Here is a 19,226-nt window from a genome sequence, read left to right as displayed (position 1 = left end):
CCCACCCACTTCGATCCCCCCGTTGAGCCAAATGCAGGGGGTGGGACTGGGGGGTGAAGCGTAGCTGCTTCAGAGCCACCCAATAGCTGTGACAGGCGGCTCTGCATAAACAGCCCCCTTCTGTCTTTCCAGCCCCAGTCACTGTGTGGCCCCTTTAGCTGCTGCTCCTCTTCGAGCAGCAGCTTAGCTCCTCTGCCTTCAGAGCAGCAACAATAAAGGTTTTTTGTGTTCATTGCGGTGCAGCGCGCGTGACGTCATGCTGCGCTGCACCGCTGCTTTGAAGGCAGAGGAGCCAGCACCCGAAGATCGGTTCCCTGGACCCTCTATATGTCTGCACCCTGCTGGTCACTGCTGCGGTGCAGGCAGCAAGTAAAAAAGTATTTATCTGCAGGGGCCAGCCTGCCGTGCCACTTCCAGCAGGTGGTGCCATTAGCCACGTGCTTAGTGGGAAATTCGCCACTGGGTGTAGCCCAAACCCATCTCCAGCTTTTTTGCATGAGTCAAGTATATTGATTGTGGCAGTGCCAATAGTTCCTGTGGGTCTTAGGATTGCAATTCTGTGAGTAATTACAAAGTCACTATTCAGTTGGATCTTGACAATAACATTGCATGTCGGAGACGCAGTTATAATTAAAATTTACACTTACTTACATATATGCTTATGTACTGCCACTAATTGATATTGGTCTGCTTTTGGCATCATTAATCAAGCTGTGTGCAAACTGCATTCAACACATCAATATTATTGATCCAATAATATTTCTATCCTGAGGGTCCAAGCTTTGTTATTGCAGGATATTAAAACCAATTGAACAAGTGTCATATTCAGTAATATTTTGATAAGAACTTTTGAGAGTCTGGAGATGTGTGACTTTATCAGACTGTTTCATGTGATTTTATGCATACTGTATGTCCTAGGGGCAAACTTTAAATAATTATTGCTATATTGATTGTCATATTGGTTTGGGCAACTGATATTTTTAATAAATTACTTATTTTCATATTATTGATAATGTCAGCACCTCAAGCTTCCTTATTTTTTAGACCTTGGGGCCCCCACTGTCTTAAGTGCCCCGGGACCCCCAAACCTCAATCCAGCTCTGTAGGCAGAGAAAACAGATCCCTGTACATATTGCAGCACCTGTACCTACATGGAACCCCTGCTACCAGCAGCACCTCAGCAATGATATGCAGTCCTGTGCTACCTCCGCTCCTCCGCTCCCTGTGTTTGCAACCAAGAGGGCACCACCAGGACACTACGGATTCCTGCTGGGCAATATTTCCATTATTCACACATTTAGACATTTTTAAATAAATGTATGTTTCTACATAAAGCTCATTCCACCATCAATAAAGTGAAACATTCCCTGTATCCTGCAGCGTGTGCAGAGAAGAAAGAACAGCAGACAATACCCTAAATTTGAGAGTTACCCAGAAATGTAATATATGTATGAAGTAAATGGGAAAGCAAGGCTATATGCATTCAAGAAACTTTTTTAAAAGATGCCTGTAAAGTACAGACCTTTCTAATAAATTATACTCACAAAATGGTTGTTGCTCAAATCAATTTCTAAGCCCATTACAGGTGCGTGTAATGGAGGGGTTAATCTAGACATGAAAAAAGCAAATAAAATTCCACCAGCGCTCCACACATACAGTAGACCAGTAAAGAGATTTGCATCCAATATACAGTAATATTAGTTGCAGATATCTCAGTACATATATTTGCAAACATATGGTAAGCCACTAGCCCTGCCAAGACAGAGCTAGTGGCTTTTGGTGGTCCTAATGCTACATGATAACTGCACTCACTTTGGGTCATACATTTATGAATTTTCTTATACTACAGATAATAGCACATACATTAATATATTTCTAAATTGAGAGTTAACTCACCTGCCTAAAGCACCGGCATGTGGAGGGCGCTGCTGAGTCCCCCTTCCAAAACATGAAGAATGTCTCTGATAGACATCCTTCATCTCTATGGCATTGGCAGCTGCTGTGGGTTCACTCTGCCGCCGCAGGCGCCCCCGCAGCTGCCGTTTTTCCAGACCCCTCTGTGAAAGATCTCCCCCGCCCACAATGACTATTCCGGGTCCGTCTGACACCCGGGCAGTCACAGCACTGACGTCTGCCCCGCAGTCAGCTGTGATACCATGGTGGGCGCCTGTATTCGGCTCCTCCCCTTCTGTCTCCTCCTCCCCTCTTCCTTTGGGGAAACATGACTCACTGATATTACTGACGAAGAGCCAGCTGGCAGGGTTGAGCTTATTTCCCCTTTATGCTAGGGACCTGGAAGTGACGTGAGTGAGGGTGGAAGTGCAGTTCCATGCACATTAAGGCCACCTAAAGAAGACAGTTGTCCCCACCTAAAGAACACAGTTGTCACCTCACGGGCTCGCTGCGCTCTTTTAAATGCAACATGCCCCTACATGTTATCCACGCCCCCAATTCAGTACAGGGGAGGGAGCGCCGAAACATACTCTTACTCCGGGCACCAGGGATCCTAGCTACACCTCTGGGCATATAGGTTGGCAGTAATGTAATAACTATCACTATAATTTTACTGCCAGTTACAGATGTGTCCTCATACATCTAGCCTCAATACACCATGAGGCACGAGATGCCTGGTTTGAGTGAACTGCCAGGTCCCGTGCAATTCCGCTAGAAATAACAGGATATTTCTCCTGAGAACACATAGGTTTAGGCACTAGGGGGGTGGTTAGGTTTAGACACTAGGGGGGTGGGTAGGTTTAGGCCCCGGGGAGGGAGTGTTAGGTTTAGGTTGCGGGGAGGGGGAGGTTAGGTTTAGGCACTAGGGGGGAGGTTAAGGTTAGGCACCAGAGAGGGAGGGTTAGTCTTATGGTGTGTACACACTAGACGATATGCTCCCTGAGCGATATCGTGTAGTGTGTCCCCGGCAGGCTGTGCTTAATGTCGTTCATGACATTGAGCACACCCGCTGAACGATATCATTAACAATATCGTTCAGCGCCGGGCTCTCTCCCCCATTCCCCAACATGCAGCAACCTGACGACATCGTCAGGTTGGCCTGCATGTTAACCCGATGAACGATGATGACGAACGACCAGTGGGAACGCGCGTCGTCGTTATCGTTCATCGTTTTTGTGTAAAAAATGGACGATAAAGTGGACGACTGAGCGATAACGATATCATCATCGTTCAGTCGTCCACTTTAATCGCGCAGTGTGTACGCACCATTACTTTGTTTCCTTATGGGTGTCGGTATTCTGACCAGCAGCATCCCGACCACCAGGATCTCATACCCACCCCGTTGGCCCTACATGCAGGGCCAATGGGGGATGTAGTTAGCGAGGGCCATGCTGCCAAATGCAGTGTTGCCCCCGCCGTCACTCCGTTGCTTCCCTATTTGGCATGCACTTGCCAATGCTGGCAGCCCCGCCGTGTCCCGAAGCTGACGATTTTGGGCTGGGTACACATCGTCTAGTATGTACCCAGCATAAGACGCACCATGATTTATTTAATATGTGACACTTGTATATCTCTATGCGACAGAGTCTGTAAATGAAGCACAACGGTACTTGCTGTGGAAAAAAGCCGCGGCCGCTCCATCGGAGCACTTTGCATACAGATACAGACTCAGCCACACACAGATATACAAGTGTATGTCTCAATGTACATTATTTACCATTTCTTCTTTACATCCCTGCTTAATGTCTTCTCTGCAGTAGTAACTCTGTTCTGCTAAAATAAAAAAATACATTTTATTTATTTATATGCTAAGACTGCTGTGATCTGTGTGTATAAATATCCCAAACTAAATCATCTACAACTGTATTAAATAAGGCTTTATCAGTAACACTAAACTAATACATGATACTTTATATTATACTACAATGAGGTAGTTCTGACACTATTATATTAGAAACAGCAACATGCTATGAAATTTGCTTTAAAGACCAGAGGCTAGATACTAAACGGAGGTGTGTTTTAGTAAATCTAGCCCCAGGTCTACATGGAGTTTTAAGGTTGTGTTGTAAGCTGCAAATCTCTTGTTCCATTTAGACCAGTGAAAGGCAACTTCATACACTTCAGAGGCTGCATTGGTGGCCCTCTAACCTTGGAAAGGGCCTCCCATTATTCTTAGTCTTAGTAGTAAGTTGAATAAATAATTTAATCAGAGAAATATATACCCATCTGTAACTAGCTATAACAAAACTGGCAATACAGCATGAAGGAGCTGGGGGTGACTGCACGGTGGGATAAAATGTGACTCTAGGGCCATCTGTTGTCGTCACTGTTCTAGCCTCTATTACATTCATTTTAGTAGAAATGTAGCCACTGCATAATCATGCTTCAGCATTTTAGTTTACTGCAATTTAGATGTCAGTTTGGACACACCCCTCCCAAATCTAAATCTCTCTGCACATTTTAAATCTTCCCTACCTGCTGTGCAGCATGGTTTTACCAAGATGCACAGTTACTTGCTCTATCTTAAGTTGGGTACACAAGGGTATAGTTACGAAGTCATGCCAATATGCCTTTTCGTAACTATATAACGCCTATATGTAAAGTGTGTACCGGTGGTTACGCGCTCCCGTGGCTGCTAGCGGCAGTTGCTGCACATCAAACCTGTCGATGTTGCTAGCGGCCAGTGCTTTGTAAATGACTAACGTAGCGGTGATCGTTCCATTGTTCATTAAAGTCGTCCAGTGTGAACGCGCAATAACTGGTGTCAGAACGAATGCCTGTCGCTTCAGTGTATACCCAGCCTTACTCTATTCCCAACTCTGACTCAGGGCTTGCTTCAGGAAGGAACGCAGTTGCTTATACGCACGCAATCGGTTGATTGTTGCGTACTGTGCATGCGTATGCATCGCAGTGCGTGAACTAGCCATTGCACCCGGAACTTCGATTGCAGAGGATATGCAGACCCAAGGCAGAGTGATTGACAGGAAGTGCCGTTTGTAGGTGGTGACAGGGCAGTGGTCGGGTGAATGCAGGCGTGCCAGTGATTGCAACGCCGTTGCAGGGGCGTGCATAAATTATCCACTGCGTGGCCATAAGCAGCCATAGCTCTGATAGCCTGCGTGGCTGTAAGCAATTTCTGAGTAAGGTCAGGGCTTGTGCAATGGGTCCAATGTTACTCGGATTGTTACGCTATGTTGTCCTAGTATACATATGTGAGTAAGGGGAAGTGGGCATCCTTATGTCTGACTGCGATCGCAATGTGAATGCAAACATTTAAATAGCACTGCTGATATTAGCAACTGCGTTCAGTACGTATAAGCAGAATTACGATCCGTAGTAAATCAGGACCTCAGGCCCATAGATTGTAATTTCCACTGGGGTAGGGATTGATGCAAATGGATAAATATACTCTGTTAAGCACTGCATAATATGTGTGCACTACATAAATACAGTACCTTAATAATCAATATTATTTTAACTCCAAAATTTTGCACTATTAAATGTTGTATGGCCTGATTTAATTATTATACTAGTACTAACAGTGATAATAATAATATGTAATAATATAACCAGGGCAATCTATGTTTATAGGATATTTATTAGCATTCTGTAAGAACTCTTCCATTGCAAACTGATAATCACTGTGACAAACACATAAATATAGGCTGAGCTAAGGAGATGCAGGTCTATTTCAGCCCTGAGATATATTACCGGTCTCTGCTCCAACGTCCATGTCAGCCAATGGTAATTATAGTCATCTATCAAACGCAGAAAGCTCCATTTTCTGCATATTATCTCCGTTTCCACAGAAATGGGAAAGGAAAGAGGAAGGCAAAGAGCTTGGTCTCAAAACTGACTCTATATTAGGCAGTTTGAAACCAGAGCGCAGCTGGTGAGACAAGAGCCCAAACTGTGTCACTCCTCATCACTCTAATGCACCGATCTCATCTTTATTGCATGTCTTACGTGACAGATGTTTTGACAAGTAAAGCAGTGGCTGCTACATTTTACATTTCAAAGCGATGTCTGACTGAATATTTTGCTTCCTTAGAAACAAACATGGGACTTAAAAATTCATATAGAATGCCTGTACTGCAACACTCATCATTTCTGTGTATGTAGGAATGTATCAAAAAGAACAACCTGTAACATACTGTACATTGGTTCAAAAAGATAAATACAGCAGCAAAAAGGCCTGGGCAGGGCAGTGACGTGGTTCTAATGTGATTTATCAATGGCTGGTTCTAGCACAGAGCAATTTACTTTGAATACACAAACTGATCAGTATTATTAATTTTCTTTCCTATATACAGCATTTATTTTTACATTTGTAAAGCCAGAGACAGAACACTGTAACCACGGTGATGGTATAAATGTGTTCAGACCACTCATAAGAACACTTGTGGCATGCCCTATTTAGACCTTGCTTCATAGATATTTATATGTACTATACAGTAAAAATGCTCATCTGTGCCTGTGGCTGTAACATACCATATAAAGCAATGTATACTGGCATGCATATAACATGTATTTTATACAACTAAAAGCTTTTACAGCATTCTTTAATGAGGATTTAATGCTGGGTCAATAAACTCTAGTTTATGTGTTACCACAAGATGGCTTTCATGGTAATCAAATATAAGAAATACTTTGCTGCCTTCTGTCACATATACTTTTTACGATTTGTAGATATTTATTTAGAAGAAAGCACAATTGGAAGCTTTTGCGAAAACTCATCCGAGAGAATCTTAGAGGGGCAACCATGTCACATGTGCAGGGTGGTGAACATGTCTGCCCTGCACTGATCACAGCCGTGATTATGGGCATTTTACAGGGGGAAGGGGCAAATCCAATGCAAAACAGGTCATCAAACATCCAGGCGCTCTACTTCACTCAGGAAGTGGTCAGCATTATTCATTAACAATGCACTGACCGCTAGCGACCGTGGGAGCGCGCAATCATGCGTACATACTGAGAGATGTAGGCGATATGTTGTTCCGAAATGGCATATCGACCCAACATCACTCCAGTGTGTACCAGGCTTAAGTCGCACACAGATATTTTTCAGCAAATTATAGTGCTTACTCAATGAGCTCTTTCACCATCAATAAGCATTGAGTTCACAAAGGACATCTGCCTCTTGTGGCACCAATTATGTACCTCCTGTATATATATCAGTCACTTACAATATTAACATTGCACAAGGTAGTTTTTATCCAGAACAGCACTATTCAATTATTGGTATGAAAGATAAATAAATGTAATGCTGGGTATACACTTGGCGTTATATCATTAGTCCGATCAATGAACGATATATCGCAAGTGCATTGGCTGATGTGTACACCCCATATGTCTGTGAACGTCGTCGTTCACAGATATATCAGGTCAGTCCTGCAGCACAGCTGATGCCAATATATCAGAAATAAGTCGCCCGTACACTTGCTGCAGGGTTGTTAGTTTTATAACTTCACTCATATATTTCTGACTCACATTTATACAAAAAAATGTGGACTTGAAGCAGAACCTAAACTAAGAATCTTATTTTTATACGTGTATATATTTACATATTCAATATTAACATTGTGCCTTGGTGCATTTGCCATATTAAAATACTGTAGAGACACACGACAAGATGGAGAAAAAATATTGAATATACCCACTCACAAGCTGCACTTTTATCTCAAACAAACTGTTTATTGTGCTCTCTGACAATACAGGAGGAACCTACTGTGCTTGCACTGTTTGAAATGATTATACCACTAACATGACACGTGTATAATTTATATAGATTTCACTTTCTATTTCAACCATGAAAAGTATGAGGCATAGCAAGAGCAATAAGAAAGCATCAAAGTTAAGGTCAGGCTACAGTGTGTCGCAAAGATTATTATATTTATGATAAATTCAGGACATTATTTCAGTGCTGTATCTTATGTCCCAGATCTCCAGAATAATATGAATGTGACGTTATTGTAAATTCTGTTTACAGCAACAGTAGACTAGGTGGACAGTGACAATGTGAGAATGTGTGGCACAATATCTACATCCCAAGGCTCGCTCACATCTCTGGGGACAGCATACAACTCCATAAAGATAGTGCACTTGTCAGAATGAAACACATGGCCACAGTCCTGTCTAGCAGCAATGCTTGCCACTGTGTCACTGTGCCTGTCATCGCAAAAGTGCCTATATGGTTCAAAGGTGTATTCATTTGTGAATGTTTAATTTGTAACAATTGCAGGTTATTGCTTTCTTTCAAGTATATCAGTATCACTAATGCTGGGCATACACGGCCAGATAAAATGCCTGTCAGACCGACAGACATTTTATCTGGCCGGCTGCCAGCCGCAGATGTCGTCAGCATACACTGTGAGATTTCTCTCACAGTGTATTCGGCAGACATCCGCGCTCCGCCCCCGGGGGAGGAAACATTTCCCTGTTCCTTCTGTAGGGAGGAACACAGGAAATGTCTGTCTGTCGGCCGCGCTGGGCATACACTGCCCGATGCGGCCGACAGTTTACCGGGTAAATATCGCATCGGACGGGCATGCTGGGCAATCCTGCATGCCTGACCGAGCAATATTTAACCCTCGGTCGCCCCCCCACACGCTACAATTATCGGGGCGATCCGCCGATATCAGGCGGATCGCCCCGATAATTGTAGCGTGTATGGCTAGCATAAGTGAAATGTATATGGCATGTTTATCATGTGAAAAGACATTGCTAAACAAAAATAATGATGGGGTTATAAAAATAAGTACAGTATGTTCCAATGATCTTTAATTACACCGACTGCAATATATACCTACTGTTTAACATACAGAAATGTTTCCACCCCCACAATGATAATGTACATTGCAATAATCTATAACAATTGCAAATGTAATAGAGCATACACACGGTCAGATTTGTCAGATCTGTCAGATGAACGATTTGAACGATTTTACCAAAGATTTGAACGATTTTTGACTGCATTAAAATGAATGGAATCGTCCAAGTCTGACTGCAAACACATCAGATGTCAGATATCGTTATCTGACCATCGGTAACGCGCATCGTTCAAATCGTTCATCTGATAGATCTGACAGATATGTCAGATTTTCCTTCAGATATGAACGATTGAACGTTTTTTTAAATCATTATCGTTCAGATCTGAAGAAAAATCTGACCGTGTGTATGCACCATTACTTATGTGAAAAGCAGACATTTACAGCTCTATAAGTGTAAAGAAAATGGTAACTATCTGTAACCAAACCTACTGCAGTATTTATTGCAATGAAAAGCAATAACCTGGGACAGCTGACAGACTAATCATCAGATGTTAATAAAAAACCATCCCAATTTGTATGATGTAAATAAGACAAAGGACCTGATTCAGACCTGCTTGCTAGATGCCGCTCACTCCCAGCGTATGGAAATTCAGCTAAGTGACGTCAAGGCATCTGCTCGCACAGCAAGACATAAGCACGCCCACTATGTCTTGGCGAGCGATCAGTTTGTGTTTAGCTGCCCACTTGCGTACGTCATCTCCAGGAAGTATATACAACCATCTGACAGCAGCACTTGCGGTTGACTGTACTGTACCGCAAGCACTGCGAACAGTTCAGTGTAAAACTCAACTAATGATGTGTACTATGACGCTGCCTGTTAATTATGCGTGCCTCTGCAACGGAATTGAAACACTCTGGCGCGCCTGCGTCTGCAACTCCACTCCCCCGTTACTACTGCCCTGCCCCTGATACCACCCACAAATGGCCTCTCCTGTCACTCATTACACTGGGCAGTAATGGCGGGGCGAGTGAGCACATTCTGATCGCTCGTACTAGCTTGCGCACATGCACTGCGAACTACACGCATGCACACATTAGCAAACATCGTCCGCATCGAGCGGCCGCTTGCTCTGAAACAGGCCCAAAGTTATTTGCTACAGTAAAACTATTAAGGACGCCTCTAATATTCACTCTAGCCATGGAACCACTCGCTGAAAAAATTAGATCTTCCCCCTCCTTCCCCAGGTTTTCCTGTCGGTACCACTCAGTATAAGATATGTCTTTTTGCAGACGATGTCCTTTTATTTGTCACAAAACCGGACACTTCTTTGCCAGCCCTTCATGCTGTTCTTCATGAATATTCTGCGGCTTCGTATTACAAATGAAACTCCTCCAAAACGGAAGCATTAGCATATAATGTTGACCAGTCTGCTTTACGTTCACTTCAGAGTCGATATCCTTATGCTTGCCAGTCTTCAAGTCTTACATATCTGGGCATCAAAATTCCTCTAAACCTACAAGATGCTATAATGTATAATTATCATCCCATCTACAACAATTCTCAGCACTTACTAAATTGTGGGTGAATTATGAAATCTCTTGGATGGGACGTCTTTCCACCGTAAACATGATGTTATTGCCTAAAATGCTCTATTTATTTAGAGCCATTCCATTTTTAGTTCCAATAAGCTTTCTGAATACATTTTACTCAGTTATCTCCCTATTTATTTGGAAGGGCAAACGTCCTTACATGGCTAGAAAGCGATTGAGTAGGTCCAAGGCCACAGGTGGTTTGGCGGCTCCCAATCTCGAATTGAGATGAAAGACTGGTTGTCCCCTCCACCATCTAAACCATGGGTGGATAGCAAAGCCTCTATTTGTACCAATTTTCCCTTACGGGATGCTATCTGGGTTAAACCTGCTGATAGATCCCCCCTATAGATTCCAGAAGTGTTTCTGATACTCTTAAAGTTTGGGACAAATTGATTGGTGTGCATGGTGAATTTTCTCTCCCATCTTCTAGCATCTCCATATTGGCACTCTCAAAATTAGTTCCTGACCTCTCTTTGACTAATTGGCACAAATGTTGTATTCTAACAGTTAAACATCTCTATACAGATCAACAACTCAAATCATTCCAAAAACTTCGAGATCAATATGATATCCCTAAGAAAGATTTTTTAAAATTTTTGCAAGTAAGGCATTGGATACTCTCCAATTCTTCTCTGTCATGTCCCCTTCCCTCTCCTCCTCCATACATACTTTCTAAATTCTCTACTGTTGGCCATAAAGGAGGTATCACTATGTGGTATAATATGCTATTATCGCCTCTAGAAGATGGTAGACTTTCTATACAATCCAGATGGGAATCAGAGTTTAATATTTCTCTGACAGATGAGGACTGGATTACTCTATTCACAAATATTTTAAAAATGCCTAAAGCTGGCCATACACGCTACAATTATCGGGGCGATCCGCCTGATATCCGCGGATCGCCCCGATAATTGTGTGGGGGGGCCACTGAGGGTTAAATATTGCTCGGTCGGGCATGCCAGATTGTCCAGCATGCCCGTCTGATGCGATATTTACTGGTAAACTATCGGCTGCATCGGGCAGTGTATGCCTAGCCGCGGCCGACAGACAGACATTTCCTGTGTTCCTTCCCATGTAAGGAACAGGGAAATGTCTCCTCCCCCGGGGGGGCGGAGCATAGATGTCGGCCGTATACACTGTGAGAAATCTCACAGTGTATGCCGGGAACATCTGCGCTGGCAGCCGGCCAGATAAAATGTCTGTCGGTCTGACAGGCATTTTATCTGGCCGTGTGCGGCCAGCTTAAGTGTTTAAATCACTCTGAAATGTTATTTAAGTTACTGCATGGTTTATATTACACTCCAGTCAAACTACACAGTATTTGGACTGATTCCTCTAAGTTTTGTTGGAGGAATTGTGGATATGAGGGCACGCTTCTACATATATTCTGGTCTTGCCCCGGGATCCTCTCCCTATGGACATAAGTATTTCAGTTGATTTTTTTTTTTTCCATATTTCTTTATTTGCATTTTCAATAAACATACAGTACAATAAAAAAATGGAAAAAAAAAGAAACAGAGGACCTGATTCTGACCCGCTCGCGAGCGCTAAGCGCTCGCAAGTGGGTCGATGGTGCCCAAATGCGCACGACGGAGGCGCCTCCGTCGTGCGCATGCGCAAGACCCGAATAACGAAAGCCAAGCCGTCGTTAAGGGTCTCGCACCAAAGGGGGCGTGCTGTCGATGGTGATTGACAGCACGCCCCCTTTGGTGGGCGTTCCGGGGGCGTGGTTGGCCAGACAAAGGCGTTCCCATGGGAACGCCTACCGTCTGGAGCCGGCCCCACTGATATCACTAGTGATGTCAGTGGGAGTGCTTTTGGCTCTAATAGAGCCAAAAGCACTCCTGGGCTTGCAGCAGCGAGACCCTACCGCAGGGTCTTGGTGCAAGCCCAATGGTCGCGATGGTCTTGACCATCGCGACCATCCTTGTGGCCGCTCGCTATAGCTGTGGGTGGCTACCCACAGCTATGCGAGCGGCCAGGAGGCCGCTCCAAAAAGGAGCAGGGACAGCCCTGATTCAGAGCGAGCGCTCTGTCAGAGTGTCCGGCTCTGAACCAGGGCCAGAGTCAGGTCAATCATGACATACGCAAACAATATTACAATTTTGTCAATATTTCAAAGCATTATGCACAATGAACTCAAATTCCAGATCAGAATTACATGTACCAACACTTCAACAAAATGACCACCTAAAACAGTAGAAAAAACAAAAACAAAAAACCAACTCCACGTAAAATAAAAGGAAAAGACATAACAAGAAGGGTGGGTGGAGATAGGGAAGGCATGAAGGAGGGGGGGGGAGTTTACAGCTGCTAAACAAGGTATGTACTAGTTTCCCAGTTGAAATTATTACTGTCAGAAAGGTGGCTCAAGTCTCAACATAATGGCTTGACTTGCACATTGGAAAAATGAACAAACAGAGTAATATATGAGTCGCTCCACATAAACTTAACTATCCACAAACATTACATTGTGTGCCAATAATAGTGTATATAATACAGTATATATATATATATATATATATATATACACACACACACACATATACATATATTTTTTTCCCTTAAGAAGATTCTAATATTTTCTTATGTAAATACCATTCTGTCTTTTCAAATACTTTAAATGTCACTCTGAATATCTTCAGACAAAGTTTCAATACAAGGGCCCCATTTTCTATAGAACCTGAGTACACCTTTGTCGATATCGGGAAAAGTAGACATTCTGTCTAAATACAATGTTTTCAATAGTAATTGGAGTACAGCTACCAATGTTGAAGAGGATTTAGAAATCCAGACCTTCAGAATCATTTTCTTGGCCACCGTGACAAGAATGGTGAGGAAAGGCCTTAAATAATTATGATTAGTCTCCAACTCCCAATTCTGAAAATTCGAAAGTAACAAAGCTAATGGGTACTACGTAATTACGAGACCTAATTTATATCTGAGGAAATCTATAATTTTATACCAGAATCTTCGGATTTTAATACACGTCCAAAAATTATGTATAAAAGTGGCAGACCCAGCCTCACAGTTTGGACAAAGTCCAGATTCCGTGGGCACAAAATGTGCCAGTTGAGCCTGTGAAATGCAAGCTCTATGGACCATTTTTATATGAACTTCTTGTATATATACAGATTGAAGAATCCGCATCGTAGAGTCATAATGATCAATCAAAAGGAAGCTATCAACTTCATTAGGTAAATCTTGTTGCCAGGATGATATTGTATGTGACCAAATTGTCTCGTTCCGAGGTTTAAGAAGTTCCACATATAAATATCTAGTTCTATATGTTGATCTCTTTAAAAGATAGAGCAAAGTCATGAGACAATCTGGATTTTCCAAAGAAAATGTCTCTAATGGAAACGATCTCACAAAAAGCTTCATCTGAAGATGCGCATAAAAATTAAAACTAGTTAAATTAAATTTATTTTGTAGGTCAGAAAAAGATAATAATTTTCCTCCCCGGGTCAAAGACATCAGCCGTTGAACGGATACCCTTATTTCTCAACTGGCCAATGTGTAATTCTAAAGGCCAGGCGAGAACAATGGGTTACCCCAGAAAGGGATCATATGGGAGTGTCCCGGATATCTGTTTATTTTTTTATTAATTGCCCTCCAAGACAGATATGTATCCCTGAAAATAATATCATTAAAAATATGTGTGGGAATTTGCACTCTTGGAACATGAAGTAAGGCTCCTGGTGAATATGGAGCACAAGAAAAGCAATCCAAAACAAAAGTCGTATATGTACTTCGCTCTAAGAGCCAGTCCGCTATATATCGAAAAAATATTGAGTAGGAAAATATACCAAGTCTGGTAAACCTAATCCACCGTCCACCCTGAGCAAATGCAACTTGGCTCTATAGATACGAGAACGTCCATTCTTCCAAATACATTTTTGAAACATTACATATAATATTTTTATATCGGTCTTCGAAATGCTAAGAGGATCATCTGCATAGTGTACAATAGCTTTGGGAAAATAATGGATTTAATAATCGCGATCCTCCCTAGAAGAGATAAAGGCAATAATTGGCAGCTATCCAAAAGTTTAGAAATAGCAGAGATCAATGGTAAATAATTTGCAGAGTATAATTTAGAAAGGGAAAGTGGGATATTGATACCTAAATATTTAAACTTTGTAGTTACAATACGTATTTCACTGAAAGGGGACAACAGTTGGGAAGAAGATATATTTGTGTCTAACAGCATAAATTCTGATATATTTATGTTGATTTTGTAACCAGAAAATGATCCAAATTGTGAGATAATATCCAATACCAATGGAAGGGAAAAACAAGGTCATTTAAAAAAAGCAACATATCGTCTGCAAATAATGCAATACGAAGATCTGTGTCAGTAATCATTATACCTTGATATAGCGGAGACTGTCTTAATGAGATAGCCAGTGGCTCCAATGCTACTGCAAATAATAATGATAACAGGGGACATCCCTGCCTCGTCCCTCGTTGAATTAAAAAAGAATCAGAGAGAAAACCATTACATAAAATATTAGATGAGGGTTGTGACTATAAAAGTTTAATGAACTTAATAAATTTATCTGGTATGCCGAATTTCTGCAAAGAATTAAACAGATGATTCCAATGCACCATATCAAATGTTTTTTCCGTATCTAATGACAAAATAGCTTTAGGTGTAGAGTTACCAGAAGAGTGGACGTATCTCACTACTGCCAATACTCTTCGGTTATAAAGAAGAGCATAGTTCCTGCCAAGAATGAAACCTGTCTGGTTAGGGTGGACTATAACCGGTAAAATGTGTTTCAGTCTATCTGCCAGAATTTTTGTTAACATTTTATAATCAACGTTAAGCAACGATATCGGACGGTATGATCCTGGATCCGAGAGTGTCGCCGAGTTCAAATTGTTTGGAAGTGAGTTAGAAGTTAAAAGTGTGTTGTAAAATTTGGTTAATATGGGAACAAGTTTGAAAATAAGAATTTTGTAAAATTCAGCCGTAAAACCATCAGGGACTGGTGCCTTACCATTTTTCAAATTCCTGATAGCTTGGGAAATCTCAGTTTCTGTGATAGGCGCTACCAAAGAATCTACCATAGAGGGTGGTACCTGGGGGATTGACAGGTTTTCCCACAACTGCAATTCATTCTTGGAAGAGGAGGAAGGGAAGGGGGAATAATACAATTTAGCATAAAAATCCTGTAAAATCGATGCTATCTGAGCACTGTAAGTCGTGAACGACCCATCAGACACCCGAAGAGGGCGTACAACCATCGGAGGTCTCTGGGCCTGATTCAGAGCCTCTCGTAAGTGGCCGCTTGTTCGCTATGAGCGATGTTCGCACAGCTGCGCATGCGTATTGGTCGTAATGTGCATGCGCAAACCAGTCATTGCGGTCGGAAATCGTGCGCTCGCAAAACAGCGAGGGGCTGCTAATTTGATTGACAGAATGTACCATTTGTGGGTGGTAACAGGGGAAGGTGCTTGAAAACGGGGGAGTGGAGATCCGAACACAGGCGTGCCTAACGGTAAAAAGGGCGTTTAATGGGAGTGCATAATTAGTAAAGGAGCGTCATCGACCACGTCACTTGGTTGTCTTTTAGCCTGAACTGCTCGCAGTGATAGCGGTAGGAAAAACCTACCACAAGCACTGCGAGCAGTTCAGATGCCTTTCAATGTACCCGATTAATCAAATAAATACCGGAGATGAAGTGTGATGTGAACGGCAAAGGGGCGTCTTTACAAAATAGCGAGCGCATTTTTCGTTCACTCGCTCAGACATAGAGGCGTCAACAAACCGCAATGAGTGAGCGCTCAATTTATATAGCCAGCCCCTTTTTTGGAACGACCGTCTGCAAATAGCATCCGGCTCTGAATCAGGCCCTCTGTCCCCTAAATATATTCGTGAGAAGTTTGCTAGATCTGTTACCAAATCTATGACATCGAAAAACTTTTAGAAAGAAGACCATCAAAATAAATTTTTGTTTCAAGATATCTAGCTTTAGTGAGTGGATTATTAGTTGTCTGGCAATCCTGAAAAGCTAAATTTAAAGCTCGTTGGGCCTGAATATAATTTGTTCTCACTGTTCTTTTTGTAGAAGTAGTATAAGACAATATAGCACCTATTAGTACTGCCTTCGAAGCCTGCCAAAAGAGTAACGGGTCGTCGTCTGCAGTCGGCAGATTATTCACTCTATACTCCTCCCAAATTGTCTCTATATTTGTCTAGATTTCAGGGATTGTGATAAAGCAGAGGGGAAACGCCAAGCCCGAAAGAATCTCTGTTCCATATCTATTTTTAATTCAAACCAAATCATAGCATGGTCCGATAAATGAATAGGTTCCATTTTATTTGTATGAATTTTTGGCAAAAGATCAGCAGTACATAACACATAATCAATTCTTGACATAGTTCCATGTGCTGCAGATAGACAGGAAAATTATTTTTCAATAGGATAAAAAAGCCTCCACATACTGGCCCTCATTCAGAGGCGGTCGCAAGAAGCGATCGCTCTCTTTGAATGAGGGCGGCCGCTTGTTTGTTTAAGTGCAGCCTCCTGGAGGCTAGCTAAGCTGTGGGTTACCACCCACAGCTTAGCGACCGTCCAGGGTGATGGTCGCGATGGTCAAGACCATCGCGACCATCGGGGCTTGCGACGAGACCCTAGGGTTGGGTCTCAGCAAGCGCAAGCCCCAGGGAGCTTCCTGCTCTGATCGAGCAGGAAGCTCCCCACTGACATCATGTCAGTGGAGCTGTCCCCAAACGGCAAGCGTTCCGTCGGGAACGGCTCCGTTTAGCCGGCCACCCCCCCTGCCCACCTCCCAAACATGGCGAGCTGTCAATCACCATCGACAGCTCGCCACCTTTGGTACGAGACCCATAGCGACGGAGCACCTGTCGCTAGCCGGGTCTCGCGCATGAGCACGTCGGAGCCGGCTCCGACGTGCGCATGCCCAGTGGGCAAACATCGACCCGGTTGCGAGCGCTCAGCTATGTAAATGTATAGTAAATGTAATCGTCTAGCAAACAGCGGTACACCAAATTTAGATGGCTTAATTTTACCTCTGGTTGGGTATTGTTTATACAATTGAACGGAGGAAACTAAATTAAAATCTCTGCATACTATCAATGGGATATTTGCAAACGGAGTAAATTTTGCTAATAATGTTTTAAAAAACATTTTAGAATAGACATTCGGGGCATAAAGGTTACATAATATATATTTCTGACCTGCCACAAGTATTTCATATACTAGGTAACGTCCTTGGGGGTCGGCCTCGGTATAAAGTAGTTCCATGGCGACATGCTGTTTTATAAGAATAACAACCCCTCTGGCTTTGGAGTTGTAAGGCGCTGAAGCCAGAACCTTCCATTTAAGTGTATTAAGTTTCACTATTTCACTAGCAACCAAATGCGTCTCCTCAGGAGTGTATCTAGGGGTACGAGTGCTTCTGGCAAAATAAGGGACTGCACCCCCCCACTGCTCCCCCCCCCTCACAGCTAACTCCATCACACAGCACAGCCCCCTCTCACATGATCCCGGTGAATGTGTACATGACTCGGAATTCAGCAAAATCCAGTTACATTAGAAACAATGGATTGTACAGTCAGGCCCGCGTTAGCACAGCTGTTGTGGCTCTACACACAAGGGTATGCAGCGCCATAGACTACTTACACCAGCCAAGGAGCGATGTTGACCAGTGGAGAGTGTAAAACCGCTGACACTATAGCCAACAGCACACGGGCTGGACGCCTGATCCTCTCAGCACCGTACCAGCCTCACCACTGCCCGGGTCTCCGGCTGCCGCTTGTCCCCGCACGCAGCTACCTGGTGCCCACACACACGCGTCTCTTCCGCATCACGTGACCCACCTCCTCCAACTATCTGCTGTGTCCACCGGGCTCCCCCTGGTGGACGGGAGGAAAGAGAATAATCGCCGCTGTGTGAGGGATGATTTAGAGCGCAGCAGGGACTCTTCCTTTTATACTTATACTGGCGTGTACATATACAGACGCGTATCTACCCCCTGGCCGTGGATGGCACCGCTGTGTGGCGCCCCCCCCCCCTCAGCCGGCGCCCCTGGCGACTGCCATCCTGGCCACTGTGTAGATACGCCCCTGCGTCTCCTGCAAGAACAGGATAGCTAACTGCAATTTGTTAGCATACAACAAAATCTTTTTGCGTTTTTGAGGGGAGTTAATCCCTCCTATATTCCAAGATCCTATCTTCCAGATCGACATTCCAACTGCGACAAATAATTTAGACAAGACCTAACAACAATATAGTGGATCTTAGCCAGACATATTGAAATATAAAACAAAAGGCACACCTTGCCGTGGCCTATAAAATGGAAAGAGGGAAGAAAGGAAAAAACAATAGGAAAGAAACATACAAGGAAAACATAAAAAAAAAACATAACCATATAGAATTTTCAAGCACCAGCAAATGGCATCACTTCACAGTGAACTTCCGTTCGTATAGTATTTATCGAATTGTCTAACTCAGTAAATATGGAGACAAGCCCCTCAACCAACAGCCCTATCAATTGTGAAAATATATAAAATATATATAAAATATGTAAGAAACATATAAAATACTATGCCATCTGGCATTAAATAGAATTTCCATATTTAAATAAATAAATAAATGCAGACTTAAGATAATGCAGAGACAAACAGGCTTATAATATCGAAACTTAAACCGAAATAGTCTTATGTCTAGTAATCATACCAACAGATGTATCAATTTTGACCTAAATAGAACATTGGTCAACAAAGGTATCGAAAAAGAAGAATGGATCTTGCAAAAAATAATGTTCAGATTCGCAAAATTCCTCAAAAATAAACAGCATGTCACAGTCAAGATACTCAACCATCAGTAGTATTAGCAACATGAGAGGCATGGGATGCCTCGTCTTCTTCATCCATGT

The 19,226-nt window shown here is 42.9% G+C and overlaps 1 protein-coding gene across 2 annotated transcripts in view; it reads right to left on the bottom strand.

Moving 5' to 3' along the window:
- DCX (doublecortin) overlaps nucleotides 1-19,226 on the bottom strand; it is a 142,919-nt gene that overhangs the window by 40,389 nt on the left and 83,304 nt on the right. The window lies entirely within an intron of this gene.

Source organism: Taudactylus pleione, unplaced genomic scaffold (assembly GCF_031769625.1).
Source record: "Taudactylus pleione unplaced genomic scaffold, aTauple2 ptg000296l, whole genome shotgun sequence".
In the NCBI taxonomy this organism is placed as follows: Eukaryota; Metazoa; Chordata; class Amphibia; order Anura; family Myobatrachidae; genus Taudactylus; species Taudactylus pleione.
Note: the sequence above shows the minus strand (reverse complement) of the source record. Positions and strands in the feature narration are given on the sequence as shown.